The 27,302-nt window shown below is 36.1% G+C and overlaps 1 protein-coding gene and 1 pseudogene across 4 annotated transcripts in view; one reads left to right on the top strand and one right to left on the bottom strand.

Moving 5' to 3' along the window:
• The window catches only part of ATOSA (atos homolog A), a 95,253-nt gene that overhangs the window by 42,739 nt on the left and 25,212 nt on the right, over positions 1-27,302 (bottom strand). The gene's annotated exons all lie outside the window — the stretch shown is intronic.
• Positions 3,958-11,923, top strand: LOC144231789 (large ribosomal subunit protein eL30 pseudogene; annotated as a pseudogene).

The following is a 27,302-nucleotide window of genomic DNA, read 5'->3' as shown; positions in this document are numbered from 1 at the left end:
TTAGTGATTTGACATGTGGAAATTAGGGTACTTCAATTATTTCCAATGCTTTAAAAAGTTTCTTAAATTTTTCTAATGTTGTTGCTCATGTGTGTAGCCCTTTTGACTTAACAGGAGCTAGTGTTTTGCAAATTTTATGTATATAAATAAAAGTTCAAGATAATTGTAAACAAAACCAATGTAAGATATTCATTCATTCTTAGATATTTTAAATTTAATAGTATTTAAGAAAGCACTTTGAACTTAAAACAGGATCTAAATAATATTAAAAGACAAATATTTCTAGTCCAAAGACTAAAAATTACCTTTAAAAATTCTGAAAGTATAAAAAGCATGATGTGAGGTTTGACAGGCCTTGTATACTCAGAACTCAGGCCACACAGAATTTCTATGTTCTCTATGTTACTTACAGCCATGTAATAAGTTAGTAACCCTTTTTCCACCGTCACAAATATTGTATAATATAAAACAGCAACTACCAATTTGAATTTATCATAAAACCATTTATTTCAATGAAAAATACAGTGGTATATAGTTTTGAAAACATTATCATAGATTGTAGCAAAACCTTAAAATGGCATATATTTTATGTCATTTTAACTGCTCAGATGATTATAATATAAATAGATTAAAACCATATGACAAAAAAATGTGGCATTTATAATAAGTATTTATATATCTTCCATGAAAATAACTTTAACTTAAAATGCTACAAAGGCACAACACAAAATAATTCTTTTATAGTACTAAAAACAATTAGTAAGTTCATAAAAAAAATTTCCATCTACTTAATGCAACTTATTTATTGTTAGATTTTTCCCTCAATTGTTAGCAAAGATGATATTTTTGGGCCACAAAAGAGTTAATAGAGTTCATCAGAGGCCAAGGAAGGAAGGTAAAATTGTACACCATATAACTCTGAAAGGCAATTCTCTTCCCAGAGGACTATAACAATTGGGAGTCCTAACAAACATCTCCTTTTCTTCTCCAATTCAAATTTCCAATTACACAAAGCTTCCAGCATATAAGTACCATCTATATTCCCTCCTGGCTCCTTACCAACTCAACTATAGTCATTTGTGTGGAGAATAAGAGTATTTTATTTTTTTTTGTTTTTTAGAAAACAATCATAAAAGGGGCAGCTGGGTGGCTCAGTAGTTTAAGCGTCTGACTTCAGCTCAGGTCATGATCTCACGGCTTATGGGTTCAAGCCTTATGTTGGGCTCTGTGCTGACAGTTTAGAGTCTAGAGCCTGCTTCAGATTCTGTGTCTCCCTTTCTCTCTGCCCCTCCTCCATTCTCTCTCTCAAAAAATAAATGTTAAAAAAAATGTTTTTAATTTGAAAAAAAACCAATCAGAAAAGAATAGTTAAGATCTGAAATCAAAATACAGAGAGAAAAGAGGAGGAAACGAACAAAGAGAAACAAAATAAATGTAAGAGAAACAATAAACAGCAGGAAAATAAGACGGAAAATATAAAAGGAAGAATAAAGAAAACAGAGTACTAGTAGGGCTAGAGAAAGTTGAACAAATAAGGGGTAGGGGGTGGAAATCTTCTAAGGAAAGCCAATACTTTTTTCCTATTTGTTTCTCAGATGATTTCCCCAAACTCCCATCTTTCGGACATTCCTGTTTCCTCACACATTTCTACTAGCACCTCTATAAAAGGAGACCCAAATTTCTAAAAGAATTAGTTTTTCTAAATGTTTATTTTGGGGTGGGGGAACAGAGAGAGAATACGACAGAGGTGAAGAGAGCTAGCTGACAGGAAGGACAGCAGGGAGCCTGACACGGGGCTTGAACTCATGGACCACAAGATCATGACCTGAGCCAAAGTTGGTCACTTAAATGACTGAGCCACCTAGGCACCCTAAAAACAATTGTTTTAACTATGCGGTCCAAGTGGGGCATTGAGATAAATAGTTGCCTTTATTAAATAGTAGACTGGGGAGTGGGGCTATAAGAACTTTTTGTGGAAAGGGAGCTAAGTGTTACACCAAAGGCACCATAGAGACTGAAAACAAGCCCAAAACAGGGAGCAAAAATCTGCAACCTAAATAACCAACCAAAGATAAACACTTGTAATATTTTACCTAAGAACCCAGAGACGCTAATGAACATAGGCTCCTGAGCTTCCCTAATCATCATAAAATACAAATTAAATCCACAATGACCTATCATTTCAGGTTTCCATGGTGTCGTGGTTATCACATTCACCTGACACAATGACTGATCACTTCAAAATTACCAGATTTAAGGGGGAAAAATTAGTCTGACCAAGTAAGTGTTGATAAATTTGTAGAGCAACTGAGATACTCATATACTGCTAGTAAAAGTATACCCTGGTACAACCATTTTGAAAATAACCTGGCATTATCTAGCAAAGAAATGCATGTCCTACAACTCAATAATTACTCTGCTAGGTATATAATCCAGAGAAAATTTTCTGCCCATTCACTAGGAGACCAATATGATAATATTCAAAGAAGGGCTGTCTGTAATAACAAAAATTGTAAAAACAATAACAAATGTCTACCATCTATAAAACGGGTAAACTTTGGTATATTCATATAATGGGACACAATATAACAATGGACATAAACACAAGAATAAGTGCATAAACATAAGAATAAGGTACACACAGGTTATAGAAGACTAAGTAGAATGATTCTATTTACATAAATGTGTCAGAAACAAGCAAAATTAAACAACATACTTGATCACATACATATGTGGTCAAAGTGTAATGAAATAGAAAGAAATAACACAAAATTTAAAACAGCAGATATTTTGAGTGTGACTGGTAGAGCTATAATTGAGGCAAGGCACACATGAGTCACCACACAAGGGACTGTGTGAGACTTTTGGCAGCTACTGCATGAGAAATTACAATGTACATACTCTTTGTGTGGATGATGTGCTCCATAACTTAAACAACTTACTATATTCTTTTATAAATGTGAAAAAAAATAAGCCAGTGCTCATAGAAAACTGACATGTGAGAATGTTGCACTGTGAGACAGTACGATCTAGTGAAAAATAAAATGGGATTCATGAAGTCTACAGTCTCCATTATTAACCTCTTTTGCTCTAGGTTTCTCTGACTACTGTCAGATTATACACCTCTAAAACACCATGCCAGCTTTGGGATTCTAGGAATTGATTAAAATATTAAGGTGAAGAATCAATAGTATAAAAGAAAGAAAAAAGACAATACTCAATTTATAATACTTTGTAAATTTTTACAATATCCAAAGCTGATAAAAGTAATAGAGGACAGATATCTAAGGCTAATTTGCCATATAGATTATTTCTAGAATTTTACTTTTTTTCATGTAAAAATCAAGCTTTCAAGCAAGACTTATTTTGCATTGAACACAAATGAAAGCTACTATTAATGAAAACTTCAGAGATTTCCTTATTGGTTGGATAAGTAACTAAAATGCTCTAAAATACAATGCTGATCCAAGTAACTGCATGGCTCACAATACTTTCTTTTGAAATTGAATAAGCAGCCCTTTGCTTTCACATTAGCACAGTATTTGCTTTGGGGGTAAGTAAATGTCACTAAATATACAATAGACCTAGTCTGTACTACAACAAAGTTGTACAACTATCACTTGCTTCCTTAGGGTGCCGCTGGCGTCTTGTGATGTAGTTTGCTACAAGTCATGGACTCTTTTTTGTTTGTTATAGAACTTAAATCACTTCTATTAGCCAAATGATTCCCCTTATAAACTATATGATTTAATTATTTATATTGTGACTACTTGTCTGCTGCCTGTAAACTCTATAATGGTAGGGATTTTGGTCAGTTCTATTGACTGACATAGCCTCAATACACAGGACTATGACTGCATATAAAAGGCATTCAAAGCTATTTGTGAGCTTTTTCTCTCTCCAAGCCATCCTGGTGGCTGCTTTTGGTTGGGGCCCTTGCACATCTAAGGCAGGAAGATGGTGGCCACAAAGAAGATGAAAAAGTCTCTGGAGTCAATCAACTCTAGGCTCCAACTCATTATGAAAAGTGGAAAGTATGTGCTGGGGTACAAGCAGATTCCGAAAATGATCAGACATGGCAAAGCAAAACTGGTCATCCTCACCAACAACTGCCCAGCCTTGAGGAAATCGGAAATAAAATACTATGTCACGTTGGCCAAAACTGGTGTCCCTCACTACAGTGGCAATAATATTGAATTGGGCACAGTGAGTGGGAAATACTACAGAGTATGCACACTGGCTATTATTGATCCAGGTCATTCTAATATTAGAAGCATGTCAGAGAGGCTAGTAAAAAGTAAAACATGCAAAATTTCTCTTTATATATATGTATTTGTGGAGAGGCTCCTGGGTGGCTGTTCATTGAGCATCTGACTTCGGTTCAGGTCATGATCTTTTGGTGGGTTCAAGCCCCACACTTGAGCTCTCTGCTGTCAGTGTAGAGCCTGCTTCAGATCCTCTGCACCAACCCCCCATGCCTCCTCCACTTGCACTCTCTCAAAAATAAACATTAAAAAAAATTTTGTGGATACAATTATTTAATTCTACACTGTGAAGAAGCTAATTATCAAAATCAATACTATATATAGCCAAGGACCATGTTAGTCTTTCTTAAGTAACATTCTCTTAATTATAAGTAGTTGTATATCCACTGATTAAAAACATTTTAAAGAAGAAAGGCCAATTCATTGTGATTTTAGTTCATAATAGTGCTCAAAAGGTACAATGCTTTAGTCTAGTAAGCATAAAATATTGACTGAAACTTAAACAAGTAGTTCTTGTAATTATTTCTCTGGTATCTAAAAGATGATTTATTACTTGATAACTGTATTACTCACATTCTTCTATTGGTTTTACATAAATGACCTTAAAGATTAATTCTGCTAAGGGTTAAATAAGATGCCAAAATTATAATTCATTTTAAACCCAAAATACTGAAATTTGATACTCTTCTAAAGCACTGTGATAGTTCTGTACCTGTGGCCTAAATGGGAGAAAAAAGTAAGCTTTATGATCAAGTAGAAGTAAATTCAAATACTGTAGGCAAGTTGAAATAATAATTCTATTCTCTGATAAATTTCTGAGAAAAAAAGAATCTACCCTTGATTTCTGGCATATCCTTCTATGGCAGGAATTATGAGATTATGTATCAATTATTACTAAACCTTAAATAGCACTCAGGGTTAGTTGACAAGTATTTAAAAACCCACTATAAATAGATGTATTGCTCCTTACAGTCAGAAAACATATCTAGTGAGGTTTTCATATAAAGGATCAGAATATAAATCAAGAAATTATTGATTTAATGGGGTATTTCCTTCGTAATGTATTTGATTCAACAAAATATAAAATCTTCACATCTTCAGAAATGAAATGAGATTATATACAAACTGACGGACAAAGTAAAAATTAAAATTCATGTAAAAATGTGAAAACAAAGTTGGCCTTTAATAACTATTTCATAACTGCAATGGGCAAAACATTCACTGTAGGATTTGAAATTCAAAATTTTACCATTGTCACAAAGACAGAAGATCCAGTGTCAATCCTGGGAAAGTTCAGGCATGTTATTTATTTCCTCATTTATAAAATGGTAGTAAGTGTCGGGAAAAAAAGACACTTCTTCCTTTTACTCAGGAGGGGTCTCTGTACACAGGGAGAGCAGGACTTTATCACTAGCCTTACCTTTCCACCAGAGGACGTAAGGAGAGGAAAAGGCTAATTCCATTTTATGAATTCTCCCACAAGGCAGGTGAAGTGGCTAGTCTGACTAGTTTGATTTTGGTAATTATTGGGCCATTTCCAGTCAAATGGAGTAAAAGGGACTTGATTTACCCACACACCTTAAATCACACAAAATACACAAAACAACTATTTTCAGACACTGGACAAGAGGCAGTGAAGGACGATGTTCTCTGAGAGGGAAATCAACAGGTGAGCCCTACAACTGCCATCCTTACTGTCTTGAGTAAGTTTCCAAGCTGAAGTGTAGGGAAGGGGAGCCAGACAGAGCCTAACAGTCTCTCTGAATGGAGGACAAAGGAATTAAGGGGAAGGGAAGTCAAGGTTGCTAGAGTCACAGGGCAAACAGACAAGAACGAGTGGCACACAAAAGGACAGCTCTAGAGAAAAAGAAAAGTAGTACCAGAAAAAAACAAACAACAAAAACTATCAACCTAGAATCCTTAAAAAAAACCAAGGAGAATGCTTCTTTACACACACATACACACACACATACACGGTGAAAAAGTAATCAACCACAGACCTGCACTACTAAAAATGTTAAATGAAGTTCTCTGTAGAAGGAAAATGATAACATGTGGAAATGTGGATCTACACAAACAACACTGGAAATCATAAATATACAGGTACATATAAAATGATTTTCAAACTACTTTTAAATAGAATTGACTACTTAAAGGAAAAAAAAAGTGTGGTTTTAACAATGTAAAAGTAAAATGCTTCATAACAATAGTATAAAGGCCAGAAGAGGGTGAAATGAAATTACACTGTAGGGTTGTATACTATACAAAAAGTGGTATACTGTGCTTAAAGGTAAACTGTAACAAATTAAAGATGATTATCACATACCTTTAAAAAGTAAAATGCCAAAAACAAAAAACAAAAAAGAATCAAAATCAAAACCAAAAAAACCCACCACAAAACAAATTATAATTACTAAGTTAACAAAGGAGAAAACTGCAATTAGAAAAAAAATATCCAAAAGATGACAAACAAAAAAAAAAAAGAAAAAGGAACAAAGAGGACAAAAAGGGGCAAACAGAAAGTAAATTGTAAAATGGTAGATTTAATCTCACCCATATCAACAATAACCTTAAATGTGAATGGTCTAATTAAAAAGCAGATTGGCAGATTGGACTTAAAAAAGACACAACTATATATTACCTATAAAAAACTCATTTTGAATATAAAGACACAAAGAGACTAAAAGTTAAAGATGAGAAAAAGATACAGCATCCTAACATTAATTAAAAGAACACTAGAGTGGCTATATTAATATCAGATGAAATTGATTCCAGGGCAAATGATATTGCAAGTAATAATGATGGCTATTTCATGATGTTAATGAAGCCAATCCACCAAGAAAGCATAACAGCCCTAAACATTTATGCACCTAATAAAATAGCTTCAAAATGTGTAAAGTGAAAACTGATAGAATTGTAAGGAGAAACAAATTCGCAGTTATATTGGGAAATTTCAACACCTCCTTTTCAATAATCAATAAAACAAATAACAGATAATCAGTAAGAATATAAAAAACTTGAACAATATAATCAACTTGACCTCTCATTTACAGAATGCTTCACTCAACAAAAGCAGAATACACATTTTTACTAGGTACCCAAAAACATTTACCAAGATAAATTGACCACATTCTGAGCCATAAAACAAGCCTTGATAAATTTAAAAGGATTTAAATTAAGCAAAGTGTATTTGCTAGCCACAATAGAATTAATTTAGAAACCAGTAAGAGAAAGATATCAAGAAAATCTCTTAATTATTTGGAAATTAAATGAATGGTGTGATTTTAAGCCATTGAACCACCCCTCAAGTGAGGCTACCAAGTGCTATGGACTCAAATGTGTCCCCTTAAAACTTAATGTTGAAGCCCTAACCTCCAATGTTACTGTATTTGGAGACAGGGCTTTTAGGAGGCAATTAAGGTTAAAGGAAGTTATAGGGTAAGGCCCTAATCCAATAGGAATGGTGGCCTTATAAAAAGAAGAGTTCCAGGGGCACCTGGGTGGCTTAGTCGGTTAAGCGTCCGACTTTCGCTTGGGTCATGATCTCGCGGTTCGTGGGTTCGAGCCCCGCGTCGGGCTCTGTGCTGACTGCCAGCTCAGAGCCCGGAGCCTATTTCGGAGTCTGTGTCTCCCTCTCTCTCTCTGACCCTCCCCTGCTCACGCTGTCTCTCTCTCTCCTTGAAATAAATAAAAATATTTAAAAAAAAAAAAAAAAAAGAAGAGTTCTGTCTTTCTCCAGGCATATGTACCCAGGAAAGACCATGTGGGCACACAATGAGATAAAATCTGGCTGCAAGTTAGGAAACCCTTACTAAGAACAAAATCAGCTGGCACCTTGATGTTGGACTTACCAGCCTTCATAACTGAGAAAAAGGATTTCCTGCTGATTAAGCCACCTAGTCTATGCCCTTTTGTTATGGCAAGCCAAGCTGACTAATACACAAAAACTAACAGTCATTTAGCTCCATTTGGCTCCATATTTCCTATTCCTTCCTGAAACTCAGAGGAGGTAGTCTTGTATTTAGCTCTAGATTCATGGATAAGGCAAGCTAGAGCTTGTCCCCTACAGCCTACATGTTCCCAATTAATAAAAGAGGGAGTGAAAACACAAGGCATAAATGGGTTTCCAAAAGCCTTGCACTTGGGGTATTAAAGGCTGCATGCCCAATTTAATAAAGTGATACTTTTATTCTACTATCAATCATGTGTATATACTTCTAGTTGGGACTCGGAGAAAAAGTGGGTAGTACTGGTGACTTCCTAACAATTGTAACTCTGTAAGCACCTTACATAATTGCTGTGATGATTACAAGTGAGGCATGTCAAACACTGAATCATGAGATTGCTCTTACTCAAAAGGAGGGAAATACCCCTTTTGTTCTATGGCATGACCACTTAATGAAGTTAAGGTGGTGACAAGAAGAGAAAATTAAGACAGAAAACAGCAAGGAATAAAGGGAAAATGAAAATAAAAATAAAGAAAAAAAAATTAAAAAAAAAAAGAAAATAAAAATAAAGATAAATCCATTTAGAATTCACTAAGTACATTATATCCTACTCCCTCCTACCAACCATGTCCCTCCAATGCCAAATTTGCTCTTCCCTCTTGAGTTTTCTATATAGTCTTACATTATACATGCTCAACTGCCGAAGCCAAAAACTTTGTAATTCAGCCCTATAAATTGTACTTCTTAAATAACTCTAGCCACTTTCTTCCTCACTTTATGACCTCTGCCAAAACTACTAAGGCCATGATCTCTCTTTAAAGATTTTTTTAATAGTTTCTTTATTTTTGAGACAGAGACAGAGCATGAGTGGGGGAGGGCAGAGAGAGAGGGAGACACAGAATCAGAAACAAGCTCTAGGCTCTGAGCTGCCAGCACAGAACCTGACACGGGGCTCGAAGCCATGAACTGTGAGATCATGACCTGAGATGAAGTCGCATGCTTAACCAACTGAGCCACCTCAGCACCCTAACGGCCATGATCTCCTACAATGATAATTACAGTAGCCCTGTGATTACTCTTGTATAACTAGTCTCTTACCCTTCCCATCTAGCCCCATCCCCCTTGTTAGAATTCATTCTAAAATATAAATGTGATCATGTTGGCTTAAGTCTCCATAATGGTTCCATTACTTACAATTTAAAGCCCAAATTCTTCTTAAGAGTCAGATTTTTTTAAAAAATCACATAACAGAGGTACAGGTGAAACCTTCTTACTTCCTCAGGCAGACATTTCTTATTATTGGTATTAAAGTTACTAGCCAGTGAGCTTCCTGAAGACAGAGCTTAGCTCATTCATTCCTATATGCTTTATGTTAGGGTTTTCTATATAAAATACAGAAAACAGTATGTTACTGCAAATAGAATTTTGCTTCTTTCTTTCCAGTTTTTAATGCCAATTTCTTTTTCTCACCTTATAGCACTGGCTAGGTATACAATATGCTCTAGAAGTGGCTATGGTGCATGCCGTGTTTCTGATCTTAGTAAAAAAGTTTTCAATATTTCACCACAAAGTGTGATGTTAAGTGTAGATTTTTCATAGATATTCTTTATCAGGTTGAGAAGGCTTATAAAAAGTTGCTCTGATTTGATACTAAGTGTGTAAAATAAATCCCTCAAAGAAATGCCATTTTTAACTTAATTTAGAATACTCCATGAGTGCAATTTTTTTAAAAGCCAAAAAGCATCTGGACAACAACTGCCAAAAAACATACCATTTTTCAATGTATGTTACTTATTTTTCAGTTAAAATAACCACATGTTAAAAGAGATGAACCTCCTATAAAATGCCAGAAAAAAAACATCGATGTTTATTCACCAAGAGTGAACTCTAATATAAAATGTGGACTCTGGGTGATGATGATACGTCAACACAGGTTCACTGACTGTAATAAATGCCACCATTGAGTACACACGTGCTCTGGGCCGGCCCAGTCTCTCCAGGGTCTTGGGTGGAGTTTGTTTTACAAAAATTTTTCCTCTGAGTTCGTCCTTGGCCTTGTCTCCTAGATTTTAGCAAGTAGTATTATTTTTATGACTGTGTAATTCATCATGATCCTTGTATTTGTCCCAAGCATTGGCTCTCTTATAATCTATTTCATCAACTCTTTTAACCCTGTTGGAAGCTATTCTTCATACGAAGACAAAACCATCCCTATTGATTTGACTTTCAATGTGTTCTTTAGTTTCTATTTTGGGTTGAGATTTGCGGCAGTGGATGACAAGATCAAATTTTGGTTGGAGATGAATTCAATGGTAGACATCATTACCATTCCATCGACCATTATTTCTTATTATTTGAAGAGTAACTGGCTAGGTTTAATGTTCTTAAGAGCTTTGCGATTGCTAGAGCTCCCTCAATCCTACAAATTCCCTGAGCCATCAGGACCAGCAATTCAATGAAGTTTTCCAAACTATTATCCATTGTCCTCAGTATCTAGTTCACTGCTGCAGGATTCATTCACCTGGCGACCTCAAGAAACAAGCCAAATTACACATGGTGGAGAGTCCCAAATACCACTACAAGTAGAAAAATAACCAAGGTCTCAACAAGAGAGACCAAGAGACACCATTCAAAGTACACTTTCTGAACGGACAGGCCCTGGACAGTCAAAGAGCATTCTTTGGTACAGCAGCACTGGCAGGTGCAGAGTACATAACAAGCCTTTAAAACTAACAAGAGGTAGAAAGCTAACCAAAATGATGAAATGGAAGAACACTCCTCCAAAGAAACTCCAGGAAGAAATGACAGCTAAAGAACTGCTCAAAACAGATATAAGCAACATAAATGAACAAAAATTTAGAACAACAGTCATAAAATTAATTGCTGGGCTTGAAAAAGGCATGGAAGACATCAGACAAACTATTGCTACAAAAACGATGGAGCTTAAAAATAGTTGTGATGAATTAAAAAATGCTATAAATGAGATGCAAAATAAAATGGAGGCGTCCAATGCATGGATTGAAGAAGCAGAAAGGAGAATAAGTGATTTAGCAGACACAATTATAGAAAAAGAGAAAGCTGAGAAAAAGAGAGATAAATTGATCCAGGAACACAAAAGGAGAGCTCGAGAACTCAGCGATACAATTAAAAGGAATAATACCCATATCATAGGAATTCCAGAAGAGGAAGAGAGAGGGAAAGATGCTGAAGGAGTCCTTGAACAAGTCAGAGAACTTCCCCAATCTGGGGAAGGAAACAGACGTTGAAATCCAAGAGGTACAGAGAACTCCCCTCAGATGTAACCTGAATTGATCTTCTGCATGACATATCCTAGTGAAACTGGCAAAATATAAGGACAAAGAGAGAATTCTGAAAGCAGCTAGGGAAAAAAGGGCCCTAACATACAAAGGGAAACCTATCAGAGCGGTGACAGACCTATCTACTGAAACTTGCCAGGCCAGAAAGGAATGGCAGGAAGTCTTCAATGTGATGAATGGAAAAAATATGCAGCCAAGAACCCTCTATCCAGCAAGCCTCTCATTCAGAATAGGAGGACACATAAAAGTCTTTCNGTCCTAGCATCAGCCATCAGACACACAAACAGAAACAATCTTATGGATAAGAATGTGCTAATAGCACATTCTCTCACTTTTCGCAGATGACATGATATGCTACACAGAAAACCGGACGACTCCACCAGAAGCCTACTAGAACTGATCCATGAATTCAGCAGTTTTAGGGTACAAAATCAATGTACAGAAATCGGTTGCATTTTTATACCAATAATGAAGCAACAGAAAATCAAGTAACGGATCCCATTCACAATTGTACAAAAAACCATAAAATAACTAGGAATAAACCTAACCAAAGATATAAGAGATCTGTATGATGAAAACTATAGAAAACTTATGAAGGAAATTGAAGAAGACACAAAGAAATGGAAAAACATTCCATGCTCATGGATAGGAAGAATAAATATAGTTAAGATGTCATTACTACCTAAAGCACTCTACACATTCAATGCAATTCCAATCAAAATTGCACCAGCATACTTCTCAAAACTAGAACAAACTATCCAAAAATTTGTATGGAACCACAAAAGACCCCGAATAGCCAAAGTAATACTGAAAAATAAAACCAAAACGGGAGGTATCACCATCCCAGACTTTAGCCTCTACTACAAAGCTGTCATCATCAAGACAGTATGGTATTGGCACAAAAACAGACACATAGACCAATGGAACAGAATTGAGAACTCAGAAGTGGACCCAAAAGTATACAGCCAACTGATCTTTGACAAAGCAGGAAAGAATATCCAATGGAAAAAAGACAGCCTTTTTAACAGATGGTGTTGGGAGAACTGGACAGCAACATGCAGAAGAATGAAACTAGATCATTTTCTCACACCATGCACAAAAATAAACTCAAAATGGATAAAGGACCTGAATGTGAGACAGGAAACCATCAACACCCTAGAGGAGAAAGCAGGAAACAACCTCCTTGACCTCCACCGCAGCAACTTCTTACTTGACACATCCCCAAAAGCAAGGGAATCAAGAGCAAAAATAAACGATTGGGACCTCATCAAGATTAAAAGCTTCTGCACAGCAAAGGAAACAACCCACAAAACTAATAGGCAACCAACGGAATGGGAAAAGATAGTTGCAAATGACATATCAGATAAAGGGTTGATATCCAGAATCTATAAGGAACTCACCAAACTCCACACCCGAAAAACAAACAACCCAGTGAAGAAATGGGCAGAAGATATGAACAGACACTTCTCCAAAGAGGACATCCAGATGGCCAACAACAGACACATGAAACGATGCTCAGCATCCCTCATCAGGGAAATGCAAATCAAAACCACACTGAGATACCACCTCACACCGATAAGAGTGGCTAAACTGAGCAAATCAGAGGACTCTACATGCTGGTGAGGATGTGGAGAAATGGGCATCCTCCTACACTGTTGGTGGGAATGTAAAGTGGTACAGCCCCTCTGGAAAACAGTGTGGAGGTTCCTCAAAAATTTCACAGAACTCCCCTATGACCCAGCAATAGCACTCCTAGGAATTTACTCAAGGGATACAGGAGTGCTAATGCATAAAGGCACGTGTACCCCAAAGTTCATAGCAGCACTCTCAACAATAGCCAAAACATGGAAAGAGCCTAAGTGTCCATCAACGGACGAATGGATCAAGAAGATGTGGTTTATCTATACCATGGAATACTACATGGCAATGAGAAAGAATGAAATCTGGCCATGTGTAGCAACATGGATGGAACACAAGGATGTTATGCTGAGCGAAATAAGTCAGGCAGAGAAGGACAGATACCGTATGTTTGCACGTATAGGAGGATTAGGAGGAACTTAATGGAGGAAAATGGGGGAGAAGAAGGGGGAAAATAGTGGGGAGAGGAAGGGAGGCAAACCCTGAGACACAAAACTCCTGAAGTGGAAACTCCCATCATCAGCGGAGCGACCGCTGAGGGCAGATGGGGGTCGGGGAGAGGGGAAGGGGGGGTGATGGGCATGGAGGAGGGCACTTGTGGGGATGAGCACTGGGTGTTATATGGAAACCAATTTGACAATAAACTATTAAAAACAATAAAAATAAATGCCACCATTGTGGCATGGGTGGCATGGATAATGGGGAGGTTGTACATCTGTGGGGACAGGGCATATATGGGAACTCTGTACTTTGTGCTCAGTTTTGCTGTGAAACTAAAACTGTTCTAAACAAATAAAGTTACTAATTAAAAAAATTTACCTTTTATAAAAAATTCCCTGAAATATTTATTTTTCCATTAAAAAAAGTAAAAATCAATAATGAAAATATACTCACTTATCCTAAAATTATACTTAAAATGATTCCCTCAAGAAGCATCAATTATGTAGGAAAAAAACAAAAATTATAGAAGGCCAAACCAAAAAATAAAAGTGTCTAAGTTCAGGAGTCTTTACTGTTCTACAACCAACAAAACAAAACAAAACAAGCCTCCTGTAAAACTTAGATTAACACAGTTTATGTTTACTTTAAGCAGTTTAATGCCTGATAAGTATGAATATATTTGGAAGTCCTCAGGGCCCGGAAAAAAAAGGTTAGTTACTGGAAGAATTGAGAAATGCTGTCTCTGTAACATTATTTGTTACTGGATTTGCACCACAAGTAAAAAAATTGTTAAGTGAGGGAAGACAGTTCTTATAATAACTGACGTTGTCCAAGTCTACTGACAATAAACTTTTTTTCATATAACTTCTGATGCTGTTTTTCTTGAATAAAATTCCCCTAGATTACACTATTAATATCCATATATATTAAATTCTACATTTTGAGACTATGCCAGAATAAGAGTCCCTAATGAGCAGTACAATACATTGTACAATGATGGCTTTCAGCAGTTTGTAAATACAGAAGTCTGGGAAATATTAATTTAATGACAGTTGGATTTCTGTTTGTAAAAGGAGTTGTCTATAGAAAATAGCTGGAGGGGTGCCTCGGTGGCTCAGTTGCTTAAGCATCTGACTTTTGATTTTGGCTCAGGTCAAGATCTCATGGTTCATGGGATCCAGCTCCACATGATGCTGAGAGCATGGAGACTACACAGGACAGAATCCCCGCCCCCCACCTCTCTTTCTCTCTCTGCTCCTTCCTGCTTGTGCTCGCTCTCTCAAGATAAATAAACAAACATTTAAAATAAAAGAAAGAAAATAGCTGGAAAATGGTTTCTCTCATTTCTACTGATGGAAAGACTGCTAGACAATGCTCTCTGGTCTATGGTTGTGGATCTATCATGCAGTTTTAAAAAAACAGTTATAATTAAAGCTGATACTTCTTAGGTTCTTACTATGGTGCTTAGATACTATGATGAACATTTTATCTTATTTAATCTTTACAAATACTAGTAATTTTTCACATTGTTTCACTTCCAAAAATAGGCTGTTTATACATGGAATGGTCATCTCATATACAATTACTACTGCCAATTCATCAAATCTAAGATGTCATCAATTTTAAGATGTCTTCAATTCTAAGACATACCTATTTTATCTGTCACTAAGAAAATAATCTACCAATGAAGTTACAATGTTCCATCAAGTATAAGAAGCAAACTGATTTCAAAGACTTAAAATGTAGGTGTGCATGCTTCAAACCAACCAAATAATTGAAATTATCAGCTTTATCAGATTCAGATTTAAATGCAATATATTTTAATAATCTTGAAAACAAAAAGTGAACTAATTGAATGCTTTCTCAGCCTCTTTTGAGAAGAAACCCAACCCTGAAGAATGAAATCATTTATCCAACAAACTTTGGATTTTTTAATTTTTAAAAATTAAAAAAAATTATGCTTATTTAAATTTTTTTAAGTTTATTTATCTTGAAAGAGAGAGGAGGAGGGAGGGAAAGAAGTCACAGAATCTGAAGTAGCCTCCAGGCTCTGAGTTGTCAGTATAGAGCCCAATGTGAGTCTCGAACCCACCAATGGTGAGATCATGACCTTAGCCGAAGTCAAACACTTAACTTAGGAAGGCACCCAGGCTCAGCTGTGCCAACAGTTCAGAGCCCAATGTGGGGTTTGAACTCATGGACTGTGAGATCATGACCTGAACCAGTTGGACATTCAACTGACTCAGCCACCCTGGCACCAATATCCAACTAATCTCTTAATTGAAGGGGGAAAAAGACATAGCTATAGTGCAGGTATTCATATAAACTGCATTCATACTTTATGCTTACATATTTCTAACTAAAGTAAAAACTACTTCTATTAATATACGTGTTTAATAATGATTGGTTGAAGTAAATCTATAGTGCAATCATGGGGTGAAAAGACTGGATATGTATAGTTTTATGGTTAACGGATAATTTGAGTCCTGGTTCTGCTGCTAGTATCTATGTAGTGAAGGAAACAAATTTAGTCTCTCTAAACTTCACTTTCCTGAAAAATGGAGGTAATATCTATCTCATGGCATGACCAATTTCATAAGTAACAGTATGTTATATTGAACACAGTGTCTGGCATACAATAAACACTATTATATAAAACATAGTTCTACTGATACTTAATAAGCCAAAGCATCTTAGAAATTTTCAAGAGTCTAGAGGCACCTAGGTAGTTTAGTTGGTTAAGCGTCTAACTTCAGCTCAGCTCAGCTCATGATCTCATGATTCCTGGTATGTTTGTGAGTTCAAGCCCTGCAATGGGCTCTGTGCTGACAGCACGGAGCCTGCTTGGGATTCTCCGTCCCCCTCTCTTTCTGCCATTCCCTGCTTGTGCTCTCTCTCAAAAATAAACACTTTAAAAATAGTCATTTCTATCTAGATTCACTAATTTAATGTAACCTCAGTCAATATTCCAAAAGAATATAGGGAGAAGATATTAAATATGTGAAATTTATATAGAAAAATAATTTAACCTTTCCACAATAGAAATTATTTATTAAGTTTGGTATATATGGAGATTGAGGGGAAAACATTGTGTATCTACCATATACCAGAGGTCCTCAAATGTTAATTTTATTTGTCTAAGTATTGTGGTAGACAGAATAATGGCCCCTCAAACATGTCCAAGTCCCAATCTTTGGCATCTGTAAATATGTAACTGCATTCAGAAGGAACTTCATGGACATGACTAAGTTAAAAATCGTGAAATGGGGAAGGGGGTTCTGGATTTTTCTGGTGGGCCCAACATAATCACAAGTCCTTATAAAAGAGAGGCAGGAGAGCAGAAAAAAGATCTACATTGCTAGTCCTGAAGATAGACGAAGGGACCATGAGCCAAGGAATCTAAGAGGCCTCTAAAAGCTTAAAAAGTCAAGGAGACCAATTTTCTTTTAGAGCCTCCAAAAGGAACACAGCCCTTTGAACCCATTTTAAACTTATGACCTACAGAACTATGAGACTAGAAATCTGCATTGCTTTAAGCCATAAAGGTGTAGCAATTTCTTATAGCAGCAGTAAGATCCTAATACCAAGTATCATCTCAAATGAATATTCCCAGGTCCTAGTTCCACAGATTCTGACTCAGGTAGTTTGCATATTTAACAGAAAAGCTCTATGACCTCTGAAACTACTTCGTGAAACAGCACATTATACATCAAAATAAATACCTCACAAAATGGTCACATGTAAGATATGCAGGTAAATCTCAGAGACACTGCGGGTTCAGTTCCAGACTACTACAATAAAGCAAATGTCACAATAAAGTGAGTCAAATAAACTTTTGGGCTTCCCAAAAATTATGTTTTCACTGTACTGTAATCTAGTATACGTAGGCAATAGTTATAGGTCTAAAAAAACAATGTATATACCTTAAAAATAGTGTATTGATAAAAAATGCTAACCATCTTCTTAGCTTTTTACTAGAGCAAAGGGGTAAAAAGGGAGTCCATCCTTTCAAATACTACCACTGCTTTATTGACTAAGTTTATGTTGTCTTCTAAATTTCGTCTTGTCATTTCAACAATCTACTCACCAAGAGCAGATTCCATCTCAAGAAAGCACCTTATTTGCTCATCCATAAAAATCAACTCTTTCTGTTAAAATGCTGCTGGGAAAATGGTGCCAACAGACTTGCTCAATCTAAGGTTGCCATAAACCTTCAATTTGTAAAAACACCACATCTGCAAAGCTCATAAAAGTGAAGTGGAATGAAACGAGGTATGCCTGCAATTTTAATATGGAAACTAGCAGAATATTCAATATGTATTTATTTGACCTACAGAATAATAAGAACTTTTTCAGCTTGGAAATAGAAGAATATATACAAGGGAAAATATTGCCAGATTAAACTGTATAAAACCTAAATATTCCTGAAAAAATAAAAATAGAAGTGGAAATATTTCTATAATATGATAAAGTGTTCCTATTTCTATTGTATTATTCTATATGCTATTTTAATTAAAATATTGCTATTTCAAATGTTAAATGAAAAGAAGAAGAATTCACATAATGTGAAATAAAAAGAGTAAAAACAAGAATGTTTAATCTCTCTAGAGAAGAAGTTTTACCAAAGGAATAAAAATTAAAACTGTATTGAAAATCCATGTTGCAGTTACTATAATATGAAAGTTAAAGATTTTTTAAAAACGTTTATTCATTTTTGAGAGAAAGAGTGACCGTGAGGAGGGGAGGGACAGAGAGAGAGGGAGACAGAGAATCTGAACAGAGCTTTGCACTGTCAGTGCAAAGTCCAACATGGGGCTTGAACTCATGAACCCAAGTCAGATGTTCAACCAACTGGGCCACCCAGGTGACTCTGAAAAAATTTTTAATTTACCTAAAGAAAATGGTTTTAGTGAGGTCAACATGGTGAAATATCCTACAGCCATTAAAATAACTATGATAAAAAAACATATGATAAAGTCCATTAAATTAAATAGCAACATATATCAATTTATATTCATAATTTTTTTCAACAACATATGAACTTAAAGATGACCTGTATCAAAGACAATATAAAAATTTTCTTAAACCTTGCTACAGTTTGCTTAAGTTTGCTAAAATAAGCCTGCTAAAACTTCTTGCTAAGGAGCTTTACTACTAAAAACTTCTTGCTAAGGAGCTTTACTACTAAAAAGCTTTATTGAGAGAGGGAGGGGGAGATACAGAGGGTGAGAGGGAGGGGGAAGAGAGAGAGAGAGAAAGAGAGAGACAGAGACAGAGTGAGAGAAAGGGAGACAGGGAGGAGCTTAGGAGGGAGAGAGAATCCCAAGCAGGCTTGCTCCCAGCAGAGCCCAACAAGGGGCTTGTTCCCACAAACCATGAGATCATGACCTGAGCCAAGATCAAGAGTTGGACACTTAAGTGACTGAGCCACCCAGTTGCCCCTACTAAATATTTCACTTTTTAAATAAGAGCAACTTAGAAAAAAAATTATTACCATCTTTTACTTTCATCATCATTTCAGAAAAGGAAAGGCATTTAATAGCAAAAAATTGGAAGGCATGATCACAGAAAAGAAAATCCCTCTTGAGGAAAGGCTGCCGCCTTTGCCATGGACAAATGAAAGAAATTGCCAATTCTTCAAAAGGGGCAATGGACCAGAAGTCTATGAGAATGATAGTTTGCCAGAAAGAAAATGAGATGATGTAATAGCACCATGAAAGAATACCCAGTGGTTCCTCTACTGATTCAACCAGTTGAATCAGGGAGACAATGCCACCCTTGTAACTATTTATTTGTTCAAGTGGATTCATTCATTAACCTCTGCGCAAATGTGGGAGATCAATTATTTAGGATGGAAAAGTACAGTTTAGTTCCAAGTGGCTATTGTAAGGATATCACCTCCCTATAAGGGTGGGGAGAACAGAAACAATACTCTCTTCTAATTTATTTTTTCCACAAAGACAGCTTCATATTGCTCTATCCCTTTTAAAATGGTAACTCTGCCAAAGGCAATATCCTTTGATAAAGATAATGATCAAGCAGGATTTAATGCTAATGTAATGCTTTTAATTAATGTTTTATTGGATGACTCTGTGGTCATTATCGTCAACTTCAGTCAGGGAAGTATAGAATATTTCCTTGAACCAGATTAAACTGGCTTTAGTTCAGCCAATTTACACACAATTAGAACTATAGGCAATTGAACACAGATATTATGATTAAGCAATTATTTGTTGTTGTGTTTTTCCAAAATCATCTGTTTAGAAAATAGATTTGCCAATCTGCTTTCACTCTACATTTAACTTAGATCTTTTCCCTACATTTTGATATCTAAATAACAGATCTTAATAACATTTATACTTGTAATAGACTGTGAAATTCATAGATCTCTCAATAAAAAATCTAATGAAAAAATGTTATAACAACTTGCAAAAAGGATGAAAAATCCGCGAAGTGCTGGATTCTAATTTCAGCTTTGTAATAATTTCAGCCCCAAGACCTTGGGAAAGATCAATGATAATCTGTAACCCTCAGCAAACTCCCTTATAAAATTAAAATGTGTGAAACTGTATGTCCCCTTCCACTTTAAACAATATCTGACTCTACTTGTGCATTTTTGGAATCATAAAATACTACCATCCCATTTACTGTTAGTACTACTTTGACCATAAGCAGAGACTGATCCTGGTACATCTAGTCAACTACAAACTGAAAACAGTCATGGGGTTGCTGGTAGAGTACAAAACTTGTCCCAAGCACAGCTATTTTTGCATTTTGAGACTTGAAATCTTAGCATCATCTATGGCTCCCCCCTTTTCTCTTGTCCTCAGTAAGCCGTCAGTGGTAAGGTCTGATTGCTTCTATTAATAACCTCCCATACTTCACCCTTTACCATTCCCAGTTTGGCTAGTGTACCGGATACATAAAGGAGAGTCATGAGAGATGAGGTGAAAAAGAACCTTATCTACCTTTTTTCACTTCTCTCATTACTGCCTTTAAGCACTCAATGCTCTGGCCAAAATGATCTACTCATTCTCTCCTAGAGCCACCCCAAAATATCCCACCCTCTATATTCCAATGAATCACTTAGAATTCCTCCCGTTTCCAGCACTCCCCTCTCATAGCTCTACCTCAGTTGCTTTAATCTTTCTCTCTAACAATGCCAATATTCTTAAAGCCTTACTTTCTGGTAATAAGATGTGATTCATCCTTTTGTGCATCAGGAGAGCACTCCAATTCTCCTAACATTCATATTGCTTTTCTGGTCTTCATATACCTCAGTAATTATCAATGATTCCCCCAAATTATAACTCAAAAATCACTTCAACTTTTTAAAACCTGCATATTAAATATTAAAATCTCACCACTTACCCAAACCTGTTAAAACATCCTTTGCAGACTTTTGGAATTTTCTTCATAAAGGTCTTAAAATTTTCTACTGAGTTCATCCAACATTATGTTTGCTGCTCCTGTGCATGGATTTTTTTCATTACATTTTCTAACATAATTTCTACTCAGATGGAGTTAAAAATTTAACTTTACCACCTGATCAACGTTCTGTAGATTGGGGTACCTGTTGGCTCTGTTGGGAAAGCATGCAACTCTTAATCTCCGGGTCATAAATTGAAGCCCCAAGTTCAAGTTCTACAGAAAAAAAAAGGGGGGGCATAGAGTAGGGGAGATAGGTGAAACAGGTGAAGAAGATTAAGAATATGCTTTACTGTGATGAGCACTGAGTAATGTATAGAGTTGCTGAATCACCATACTGTATACTTGAAACTAATATAACACTATATGTTAATTATACTGGAAAAGACAATAAATGAATAAATAAGTAAGTAGGCCATAAAATAATGAGATTACCTTGGGGTGCCTGGGTGGCTTGGCTCAGTTGGTTAGGCTCCCAACTTCAGCTCAGGTCATGATCTCATGGTTTGTGAGTTTGAGCCCCTCATCGGGCTCTATGCTGTCAGCACAGAGCCAGCTTTGGATCCTCTGTCCCCCTCTTGCACTGCCCATCCCCAGCACTGTCTCTCTGTCTCTCAAATAAACATTAAAAAATTAAAAACAATGAGATGATCTCTATTTCAGTTTAAACACATAATTCATCATTAGGTCTTATCCATCTCATTTGATCCCAATACACTCTTTCAGTGCTTCTTATTGTTTTTGTAAGAGTTCAATGCGCCTTATGCTTTCCCTTCCTAAAACTTAACACAAAGAAAATTAAATCATTATTTGCATCTCTCCTCTAACCCATTAAGCTCCACCAGAACAAGTTGGTCCTGTTGCCCAGCCTAGCTGCTTGGCATGAACAAGCACTAGAATACCTGTTAAAATAAAAAGTAGTCAATGTTCTATTATATCTCATTTTCTTTGTATTTCAGCTTATTTCTGATTAAAGTGAATAAAGCTTGCTGTTAAAAGCAATTACCTTTCCAGATAATTATTTTATTCTTCTCTTGAGTTTAATATTTTAATTGCCAACTGGTATTCTATTTTTTCATATTTAAAAAAGTCAAAGTTAGAAATAAAATTCTACAAATCACTTGAAACTTTGCACTAAATTTAATTAGAATCTCCTTAACTTTCTTCACTTCCTATAGCAAGTCTTATTTTAGTCAATAGGGGCCTAGTTCCTGCTCTTTTTCCCTACAATTTTGTTGTTTTTAATGCCCTTTATCAACAGAATTCTTTAAGTAAACTCTATGTCCAACATGGGATTGTAACTGACAACCCTGAAATCAAGACGTCCATATTGTACCTAGTGAGCCAACCAGGTGCCCCAACAGAATTCTCTCGGAACAAGGAAACATTTGTTTTTAAAATAATGAAATTAGATTAGGTAATCACTAAACCTCTAGCCTAGGGTAAAAACTCTTAAACTGTCAAAAATAGAGAGAGACAGCATTTTCTGAGTTCTAATTTCCATATTGATTATTGGAATTTTGCCTTTTAAGGGATTATAGAGAGAATTCGTAACAATCTACTGGCTGCTTATATGATAAGCATGGGGGAGCTAAGTGCTAGAAAAGAAAACTAAATTTTAAGTGATTTTAAAGACTGGCTAGAAGGCAAAAGAGAAGTATCTACCTGTCAAAAACATCTGTGAAATCTAACTCTTCTCCCCAAGGCAATGGGAAATCAAGCTGTTGTGCAGCCTTCAAGTAGAGGGCAGTCTGATGGACATGATATATTTAAGTCTAATTCATGGTGATGTGATAAATGGGAACAGGGGTAGATTAGGGTGCTAGAGAATGCTGAGGAAGAAACTCAATCTTGGAAATCAGAAAAAGCTCCCAGAGGACTTGATATTTAAAATACAAGAATTAAAACTAGTCAGTGTTATTGAGGAAATTTCCATTTGCCTTGCTTCCTTAAAGTCCAAGCTGCCACAATCGTGCTTTTAAGCTACACAATCAAGGATAAATGGGCACAAACTTAGAGCTACACCATTATTATTCATTTCCTTCTTACCTGTACTAACCCTATTTAATTTCATTTCTTGGTGTTCTGCATAAACCATTAGACCAAACTCATCACTGTCTCAGGGCCTGAAAAATCCCCAAGTAGGAAATGTCCTCTTCATTGTCATTTGTAGGAATATTCCTGATTATATGATTTTATCACTCTATACTCCACAAAGAACTATAGGATGAAAAGCTCAGAAAACAGGGTCACAGAAGGAAGCAAAGTACTGTCTCTCAAAACCACAAATTCTAGATTTAGCTATTTACACTCAGAAGATGACCCTGTGCTTAAAAAGCAACAATCCACTATTCTAGCGCTGTTTTGTTCTGTTCTAGCTTTACGAATCCCAGATAACTGGCATGTAATTTTCTCAAATTATACTCAAGCTTAATTTAGTCTTACATTTTTACTTCATGGGAATATAGTTACAACATAGGCTGGTCCCCAGAAATACACTCTGTCCTTTCAACGTTCCCACATGCATGACCCCTATTTCTTCTAAGTACTCTCAACATTCATATTTTCCACTGAATATGTGTTTGCCTGTGTGAAACCTAAAACTCCTGCAGAAATAAAAAGTGGATGGAATAGAGAATTGTTTTTAATTAAGAGTTAAGAAACTTGAGCACATACAGTAAAATCAGTTCTGCTTGGTTCTCTTGAATAAAGAAAGAACTAGGTGACATCCATAGCAGTGGACCTGTCATATCTCTAGGCAGAATGATTGCTGGGTGAGAGACCAAGTGGTAGCCTAAGGCAAAAGAAGGTATCTTCTAGGTCTCCTGTAATCTCAACCTACAACTCAGTGATGGCATGTAGGTCCTAGGGATCTGGACACGGAATTCCAGGCCTGGTCATTTTGTGCAGGGTTCTTTATCAGAAGCCCATCCAGAACACAGGAGTCGCACAGGAATAAAGAAGACTCTCCAGGGAAAACCTATCTACAAGAGCACTAATTTATGGAGTACATGTTGGAACATCTTACCATTTTTTTTAGAAGCTACAAACCAGTGCCCCATGGTCACTACTTCACACTTTGCTTGTATACGTATCCTATACTCCTATCCAATCTATCTTAAACTTCAATATTTAAAAATTAATGCTTTTATTTTTTGTCTAAAACCAAGATATGTTCAACAAGATTTCTTAACCTAAGAGAATTTATGAATCTCTGGATATTTTCCCACAAAATCAAGTATGTATATGCATTGATATGGTGGTTTGGGGCTTTTTTTTCCCCCTAGCAAGGGGATTGATAATTTTCAGCAGATTCTCAAGGGTCAGTACCCCAAACTCAGAAATACTGACACAGAGAAATCTCTCTTTTGTTCTTTTTCTGTATGGGCTTCTTAAGAAAAGTGATTTAAAATATGTATCCCCCCCCAGCCCTGCAAAATACACCAATGCAATGCAATTGGGTAAACCAGGATACTTATTTCTAAAATGGTTCTCTTATCCTTTTCGTCAGTTGCATAATAGTCTCTGGAACCAAAGCAAAGGCTAGTTGGGCAGTATTACTGAACATAATAACAGTGATAAAATGGAGTACACTTGAAAAAGATCTTTTCTTTACATCTGCTTGTTCTCTAATTCTCAGTAAGCTTAACTATATCTTCAGCAAATTGGAGAGCTAAATAATAGAAGTTTATATAGGAATACCAAATCTTAGCACTTAATGAAAATATGAAAACCAGGATGGGAACTCAGATTATACCTCTCTCCCAAAATAATATTACATTATGACCACTCAAAGGAATGAAAATAATGTCGTCAGTTGAAATTCTGTGTACTTGTTAAAATGACTAAAGAGTATTTTCTCAACATTTCGGCTTAGAAGTTTGAGTTTTCAAAATTCCTATGCCACCAGCTTTTTCTTCCTGTAAGTTTCTGTATTTGAACACAGTTACATTCATCATGTATGTGACAATATTTAATTTCTGGCTCCCAGGCTGCTGGCTTGTCCCTTGTCATTAATGCGGGTAGCAAATACAAGCTCACCCTTAGTCTAATCCTAGCTGAGGGACTCAAAACAAAAATCAGAAACAAGTTACTTCCCAGTAAACAAATCCTCAATGGATTTAGCAACTCTAGTCAGTCAGCTCATCATTTGTGGATACTTGTGCCTATGTACACTGGCGTGTGCGTGTGTGCATGTGTGCGCACGGACACACACACACCCAAGATAACACCCAAGATGACACCAAACAGCCTTCTCCTGTTTATCTTCCTGTTTTACCCATTATTCCCTTACTCTTATTGACTATTATCTTTCTTCAGACATTTAGTCACGTACTTCTCTATGAAACTAATGTCCTTTCTTCTGCTCAAATACTAATATTTCCACGGCTTCCTATATCACCAAGTATTAGAAAATTGAGAAAACTAAAAGTATATCAACATATGTGAAGCTCATGGGTAAAGTCTAAAAAACTATACTTACTATTCTCATTAAAAATGTAGAAGAATTTTAAAGAGTTTATTATAAAATCTCACATTTTACTGAGTATTAACTCTGTGTCACTAACCTAAAAGTACTTTTCTTACACTCCACAATCACCCTAAGATCATCTTATACTGATGGAGAAACTACTGCTCAAAGATGTGAAACCATGCTTGATATGACATACCTAAATAATAACAAACCATATAGAACAGATAAGACAAGCTCCCTGAAATTTCAACCAAATTTTGTTTAATGTTTGCTTATTATTTAGAGAGCACATCAGGGGAAGGGGCAGAGAGAAGAGGACAGAGGATCTGAAACAGGCTCTGTGCTAACAGCAGAGATCCCCACGTGGGGCTTGAACTCATGAACCATTAGATCATGACCTGAGCTGAGGTCGGACACTCAACCCACTGAGTCACCCAGGTGCCCCTCATGCTACCGCTTCTAACTCAGTCTCATCACAAAGGATTATATAATCAGATTCTAGCAATGGTGCAAACAACTATATTTTAAAACTTGGGTCTTTGATTTTAGATGCAGTAACATCTGAAGATTAAAAATATATATATATTTGCAGGGTCAGTTGGCTAAGCCTCCCACTTTTGGAGGGAGGTCCAAATCCTCAGGTCCTGATCTCACAGTTTGTGAGACTGAGTTCACATCTGGCTCTGCACTTACAGTGAAGAGTCTGCTTGAGATTCTCTCTTTCCCTCTCTACCTTTCCCATGCTCGTGCTCCCTCTCTGTCTCAAAATAAACATTCAAAAAAATTAAAAATATATGCATATATATTTACTATACTCTTGGAAAAGCAGTAAAGTATATATAACAGCATTGTTGCTAAATGAAAATGCCTGACAAAAAGTTTCCAAGACTATTCCCTTGACAATCAAATCTTTTTGGGATTCAGAACATCAACAAGTAATGGACTTTTTTCCAAGGAAGAGGCAAAACAAAAACAACATTGTGTCATATAGCACTTATGCACGTTTGGGTAACATTTCAAGAAAAAACAAGAAAAAAATTTCACAGAAGACCTGGAGAAAAAAGAAAAACTCATGCTGTTACTATTTACTATCAAGTGGCCAAGACAAAAAAAAAAAATCACTATTTTCAAGAACTAAACTATTTTTCTATAAGTACAAAAAGTATAGCCAGTTTAAAGATCTGACACAGAATAAGACAACAAAAATTTACTGCCAAATAATAATACATTCAGAGTTGAACCTTCCTAGCAATGTTACTACATTTGACCAGACTATAAATGTCAGTTATTACCCTGAGGTTCTGATATTGGACAGGAACTTTCAGATGTTTAAGTATATAAAAACATCTTTAGGTGTTGAGCTCAGGAATACAATTTGAGATTCTGTCAAGACTATTCCTCCTGCAACACAATGGCAAAGCTTTTGTGTGACACAGCATGTAGACCTAGCTTTCTTGCCAATATCACATTCCTTTATCTTTTACAGCACATGAAACTAGCCTGCTCTTGGGAAATCTTTGGTTTTTGTAGTTCTGTAATTAAAAAACAAAATTAGTAACTGATGCGAATGAAAGCCCTAGAAAACAGAAACAACTAGAATGGCTCCCATGTGGTTAGAGTTATATTTAATGAACCTGGGTTCTCATCATCCTCTGCCTCCCAACCTCTAGACCCCTCACGGCTCTTCTTCTGTACATGAGTGCTTTATATTATGGGGGCCACCAAGTTCAAAGAATATAATAGCTTTCTTTATTTTGCTACAATTAAGTTCTCTCTATACCCAACATGGGGC

This window comes from Crocuta crocuta, unplaced genomic scaffold (genome assembly GCF_008692635.1).
Source record: "Crocuta crocuta isolate KB4526 unplaced genomic scaffold, BGI_CrCroc_1.0 scaffold102, whole genome shotgun sequence".
NCBI lineage: Eukaryota > Metazoa > Chordata > Mammalia > Carnivora > Hyaenidae > Crocuta > Crocuta crocuta.
The sequence above is the reverse complement of the archived record's forward strand: the minus strand, read 5'-3'. Positions and strand labels throughout refer to the sequence as shown.